At 45.1% G+C, this 6217-nt stretch overlaps 1 long non-coding RNA gene across 2 annotated transcripts; it reads right to left on the bottom strand.

The window, feature by feature from the left end:
• Window positions 1-615: 615 nt before the first annotated feature.
• LOC119341077 lies at window positions 616-5724 on the bottom strand. 2 transcript variants are annotated; one of them, XR_005164873.1, is made up of 4 exons: window positions 5313-5724; window positions 2281-2347; window positions 1934-2174; window positions 616-957 (listed from the first exon to the last, which is right to left on the bottom strand). It is a non-coding gene; the product is annotated as an uncharacterized LOC119341077 (long non-coding RNA). The 2 variants fall into 2 exon arrangements; XR_005164872.1 differs by lacking the exon at window positions 5313-5724 and having other exon boundaries at window positions 2281-3874.
• Between the last annotated feature and the right edge of the window lie 493 nt (window positions 5725-6217).

Genomic DNA, 6217 nt, shown 5'->3' with positions numbered 1-6217 from the left:
CCGGTGTCTCGTCTGCCAACGTAGATGTCGAAACGATCTCCGTGGGAGATATGGCAGTCCCTAACGAATTCCCTCCACCCACGACCAACAATCCGGTAGGTCATGTTGGCGTTCATGTACCGGATCGTGGCCACCTTCTCGATATCCGCCTTGGCATCAATGAGGACGGCCACCACCACCTCGTTCTGCATGCCGTTGTCGTCAACCTGCTCCAGCTCCGGGAACAACATCGGGATGGGGCCGCCCTGCCCCATCCAAGTGGTGAGCAGCAGCCGGTTCTGGTTTGGATCGACGTCTGACTGTCGAAGCACCTTGGAGAGCGCCCAGTCGCCTTCGTATACGCCGACGGCGGCCATTAGCACCCCGTGACGTCGGCGGACGAAGGGGATGTCAGCCACGAGGGCGCGCCTCTTCAGCACCTGGCGACGCCGGCGGACGAAGGAAGGGTCAGCCGCGAGGGCGCGCCACCGCTTGCACGCGGCGGAACAGCGGACGAAGGCAGCTGCATTAGCGACACGTGTGAGAACCTCGAGGACGAGGTCTTCCGGGAGTTCCGTCCGCTGTATTTTCGCCGATGGATCCATCGTGTCAAAATGGCTAAACCCTTGCCTAAAGATAGGACGTGTCTAGGGAGCAACCGTGTGCTCCCTAGCATCCCGTGGCATACACCTGTTTTAGGAAAGTTTTTGCCCCCCTTTCATAAAAAAGGTAAGCGTACATGTCTGGTCCCCCAAGGTGCCCAACAACACTGATCCCACAAAAACAAAAGCCAAACATACCCCACACTGCCTACCAGTGCCTATCTTGCTCCTGGTAGCCTTCTTCCTCCCAGATATAATTCCATAGCTTCAACGCCATTAGCACACAAAGAGCTCCCTAGCCACGTCCTGAAACGTTCTTGGTTTTCTTCCTCCCAGATCTAATTCCATAGCTCCAATGCCATTAGCACACAAAGAGCTGCAGAAAAAAACAAAGAGAACTCTCATCAAACTCTGACTTACATGTACCCTGCGCACTATGGCTAATCTCCCCGCCCCTCCTTCAGAACTACCCCCACCCCCTGGTTTAGGAGTTTAATTAGATGAAAAAGTCAAAAAACTGTTCCTGCCATAGAAGAAGAAAAACACGATCTAGCAAGAAAAATTGTGGGGCATCTCTTTTGCTCAGAGGTTTGTGCAACCTCCATATCATTCCTAGGTTTAGGCAAAAATGTGCTCTGATCAAAGCAAATTGTGTAGTATATCCAGGCAATTTGTGTACTAAATCGCACTGGTCTTGTAGGGAATTTCCACAAATTCTGCAGCAAACTCATTAGCTTGCTTGCCCCGAAAAAAAAGATAAAAGAAAGTGGAAGTAAGGAGCAACTACTAGTAAATAGAAGGCAATTGCCTACAAATTCCAGGGAAAAAAATGTGGCTCTATATTATGTGGAACATCAAGTTGGTGTCCCCCTGGGCAAATGCATTTACGGTTGCAGGCAAGTTTTGATATGATCTAAGCAATATGCATAGTATATCTACGCAAACTCTAGGTTTTTCTTTTTAAAATACGAGATTGAAAAAGGTAGCAACTCGTACTGGGTTTGTAGGCAATTTCCATAGATTCTACAGCCAACTCATCGGCTTGCTTGCCGAAGGAATGAAAAAAGTAGAAGTTAGGAGCAACTGCTACCTGGTTTCTAGGCAATTTGCGTATAGGTTTCAGGCAAAAAGGTGAAGCTATATTGTGTCAGTTAACTGGCTGAAGAAATGGCCAGCATGATTTGTGAGTTTATATAATGCCCTAACCCTGTGGGGGGTCAGTTAACTGGCTTGTAACCTAATGAAAGCAGATTGAGAAGGGAGGCAGGGGCATACGCAAATCCCATCTAAATCCATGCAAAAAACGAAGAGGCAGAAAAATATAATGCTCTCAGGGGCTATGTGAAGTTTACCTTGTGGTGGATGTTGAAGCTTTTCTTGCTTGAGATTGTATACGTAGATTCTAAAACCATAAAGTCCTCCCAAGAAATGTTGAAAAAAATGCATATAAGTTTCAGCCTAAAACTTCATTTTTTGGCTGGAAGAAACAAATTAGTTGGGAGGCTCTTTGGGGCCTGAGATAAGTTTACCTAAGAAAAATGTCTGTATGAAAGTTTAGTTGCTTGAGAATAGGGGACTGCCTGCCCATAAAACCTGTTGGGATTCGAAGATCAAAAAACAAGAACTAGGGTTATGAGGGGTGGTGCAGACAAAACACAAAAAAGTTGCTTAACTCTTTATGGCTATGTGATATTCTTACCTGGAAAAAAGGTCTAATGGATCTTCTTGCTTGGGTATGGCATCCTTTGTAAAAATTAATGGACCCCCTGCAAAAAGACATACTAAAAAAACAATTCCTGCCCACAGACCACCAAAATTCTTCTTTTTTCCTGTAATTTTTTTGGCAAGTTGTGTTGAGATGTAGGCAAGTATAGAATGCTTTGCATGCAATTGATGGTTTTGTGGTAAAATCAAAACCTAAAAACTAAAAATAATAGAAGTCCTTGGAGATAAGCTTTTTGTATGTTAACCTTTGGGGTTTGGGGCTATGTTATGCGTGTTTTGGAGGTTGTATGAACTACAAGAAAAATGTCAAGCAACCACTAATATTATTTTAGGCAGCTTTCAGTGCAGTCAACAACAAAAAAATCTACTACTATGGATTTTTTTGGGTGTAAAATCAGTGCAACCAGTGGTAAAAAAAATCATAACTATGTTGCATTCATCGCCGTGTATAGACAAAGAAGTAGGTAATAGGGTAAAAAAAGTCAGAAAGCAAGTCGTGTTCATGGAATGTAAGCAAGATACGTAGTAGATTGAGGCAACTTTGTAGTTTACCTAGAAGTATATGCTGAAAAAGTTGAGTTCATATAGTTTCAGAATTTTTTCCGTGGGCCTGCATAAACAATAAAATCTCCAACACACCGCAACCTAAAGGCTAGTAAACTTGGCCACCAGTAGTAAGCAACTTTTTGAAGGTCACATACTAAAGATAGTAGTGTTGTGTGCATCGTGAAAGATAAAAGGAGGTGTTGAACAAAACCCACACATGAACAAGAAAGTACTCCCTCTGATCTGTATTAGTTGACATAGCCTCTATAGAATGTCTATTTTACATTGTATAGAGGTTGCATCAATTAATTTGGATCGGAGGGAGCACTATTTGTTTGATACTGCTAGTTGTAACAATAGTAAGAAAAAGCAACAACGAGGCCATGCCCCCCTGATTGTGCATAGTACATTGGGGCAAAAACTCTGTGCTTATAGGCAGGATACATAATAGATTGAGGCAAAAGCGGTGTGATTGTAGGCAAACTGTGTGTTTGATAGCAGGCAAAAAATTGTGCCGTGATGGAACGCATGGCAAAGAAAAACTATGTCCTAAAATGGGTCATAAAATCAAGCAACTATGTATGTAGCTTGATATGAGGGTCATAAAATTGGAACCATGTCAGGCAATTAATTAAACAAAAAAAACATTAGGCAAAATTTTAGGATTGCTCATTATCCATAGTATTTCACCCTAGACAAGCTCAATCTCCGCTCAGGGTCATCATGTGTTATCTGAGGCTCAATCTCCAAACATTGGGCAACTTCTGAGAAAACTAAAAAGAACACTAGGATCTGAGGCTCAATCTCCAAACACTAGTGCTGGTATGAGAGCTTCTGGGGCACTAATTAAAAACAACTAGCAAGGCCTGGAACCATATCAGGCATCCTAAGTTACAAAAATAACGCCCATTTGGGCAAATTCTAAAGCATATCAGGCAACTAAGTAACAACCAGTAGGCAAGTTTCGTTACTTAGGATCAACGGCTATCAGAGAAAAAACTCAAAATCCTCCACTCGGGATCAACAACTAAGCGACTATTGGGCCAATAAAATATCTCGAAATGGTAAGTTAATCTTCATCAGCGCATTAGTGTGTGCGAGAAAACTCTAAAGTAAACAAACGTTGAACACCTTGACTTGTAGCTCCACAAACTAGCAGGAGGATCCGATAAGATCTCATAGCAAGACTCTGAACTCCACCACTCCCCCCCGAAAAAAGCCCCACAACTCCGTCGTAAAGGGGATCTGGGAACGCAATTCCAACAACTAATGACGGAAATTCAGGCAATTTGTACTCATGTCTCTGACAAAAATCAGAATAATGAGTGGGGGAGAACTATGGTCGGATATTGCACCACGTGCGCCTGGTCGTCATCCACATACCCATGACCACATGCACACATGAAAACTTGCCCCCCTACCCATCCCACCCCCCTGAAATCAACATGCCCCCACATCCCTTGTGAGGCCAATCTGACCTCAGTTCGAATGGAATAAAGCACATGTGTGCGGGAATTGACGATTCTTACCGGAGATTTGAGGCCCAATTCCTTGACTGCTGATGATGATTAAGGCAACTTACACTTGTCCCGGGCAACTAGTGGTTATCATTTAGCCAGTTCATCGATATCCCTTAGACAACAAAATGGTGTGAAGTTTACCCAGAACAACTTATTTCTTCATCCCCGAGACAACTAGTGGTTGCAGTTTAGGCAACATGGATTTTGTACCAGCCAAACTAGTGGTTGTTATTTATGCACCTTCACCCTTTGACCACGATGGCGGACCAGCGCGACAAGGTGTAATGTAAAGGGGCAATATTGTAAAAAAACAGATTAGTTGGTCGCAAAAGAGAAATCCAAAAAATGCCTTAAATAATATAAGGAAAGTGAAGAGTAAAAAGTGTGTACAGTAAGCAAACACCAACCATCTATGTACAAAAATATGCACGATAATCCATAGGAATTAGCATATGTTGCTTATTACAAGAAAATTAACCATGATTTTAAGTTCATATGTGGTTGTAAGCGACTAGAATTAAACATTGAATTAGCGAAGCACTAATGATAGACAAAAAAATAGGCTCTATGAGCCAACTTGCCCCACAATGAAGATATGCCCGTTGTACTGTTTTGTACAGCCACCTAAAACCTGTAGGCATGATTCATGCCAAAAGCAAGAACTAGGGATAATCGTGAGCAGATTTTGCAGAAAAAATTGGTAGGTTCAGTAATCAATCAGAGCGCATTGTACAACACCCAATTCAACCCCTCACCAAATCCAAACGAGCGTAAGGAAAAGTCATCGCTGAAATTACTGAACTTTGCAACTAACCTACTCCTGAATCCCTTGTATCGATTTTGTAGGCACACACAGTACGCCAGGATCATTGTTTTGTCTATGGTCAATAACCAAACGTGTGATGATGATGCGAGAAGCACGTATTGGGGGGAGTCTTACCTCTGTTCCGTTCGTACACGAGTACTGGAGGCGTTGCCGGCAAATGTCAACAGTTCATCCCCAATCCCTAGTTCGCTCGTTCGTCCCCGTCCTACCTTCCGTCCACCCTGACCCAAGCTCGGCGACGAACGACATGGGACCGGAGTGAAGGGTCCCGCGGCTACTTCCGTTGGTCTGAGCAATTGGGATCACGCGGCGGCGTTGGCCCGGATCTGGGAGTTCCTCACTCCTGCACACGAGGTGGTCATGTTGCACGGACGCGCGGATCCCTTCTCGAGTCCTCGCTCCTGCAAGAACGCGGTGCACGGAGGAGGGCGCCGCCCAGATCCCCCTCTCTCCTACCTCCGCTTGGTGGTCACCGCGCGCGGATGGCGCTCTGGCCCCTCTCTCTCTCTCTCCGCAAAGAGGTGCTTCTCCTCTCTCTTCTCCCCACGCCTTCCAAATGTTGGGGAACGTTGCAGAAAATTAAAATTTTTCCTACGGTTTCACCAAGATCCATCTATGAGTTCATCTAAGCAACGAGTCAAGGGAGAGAGTTTGCATCTACATACCACTTGTAGATCACGAGCGGAAGCTTGCCAAGGGGATGGTGATGATGGAGTCGTACTCGAACGTGATTCAGATCATCGATGTCCTAGTGCTGAACGGACATCACCTCCGCGTTTAACACACGTACGGGACGGGAGACGTCTCCTCCGTCTTGATCCAGCAAGGAGGAAGGAGAGGTTGAGGAAGGCAGCTCCAACGGCAGCACGACGGCGTGGTGCAGTTGATGCGGCAGTATTCCGACAGCGCTTCGCCAAGCACGTACGGAGGAGGAGAGGTGTTGGGAAAGGGAGGGGCTGCGCCTTGACTTGTGGTGTATTGCAGCCCTCCCCTCACCCCTCTATTTATAGGGGAAGGGG

Source organism: Triticum dicoccoides, chromosome 7B (genome assembly GCF_002162155.2).
Source record: "Triticum dicoccoides isolate Atlit2015 ecotype Zavitan chromosome 7B, WEW_v2.0, whole genome shotgun sequence".
Lineage (NCBI taxonomy): Eukaryota > Viridiplantae > Streptophyta > Magnoliopsida > Poales > Poaceae > Triticum > Triticum dicoccoides.
Note: the sequence above shows the minus strand (reverse complement) of the source record. Positions and strands in the feature narration are given on the sequence as shown.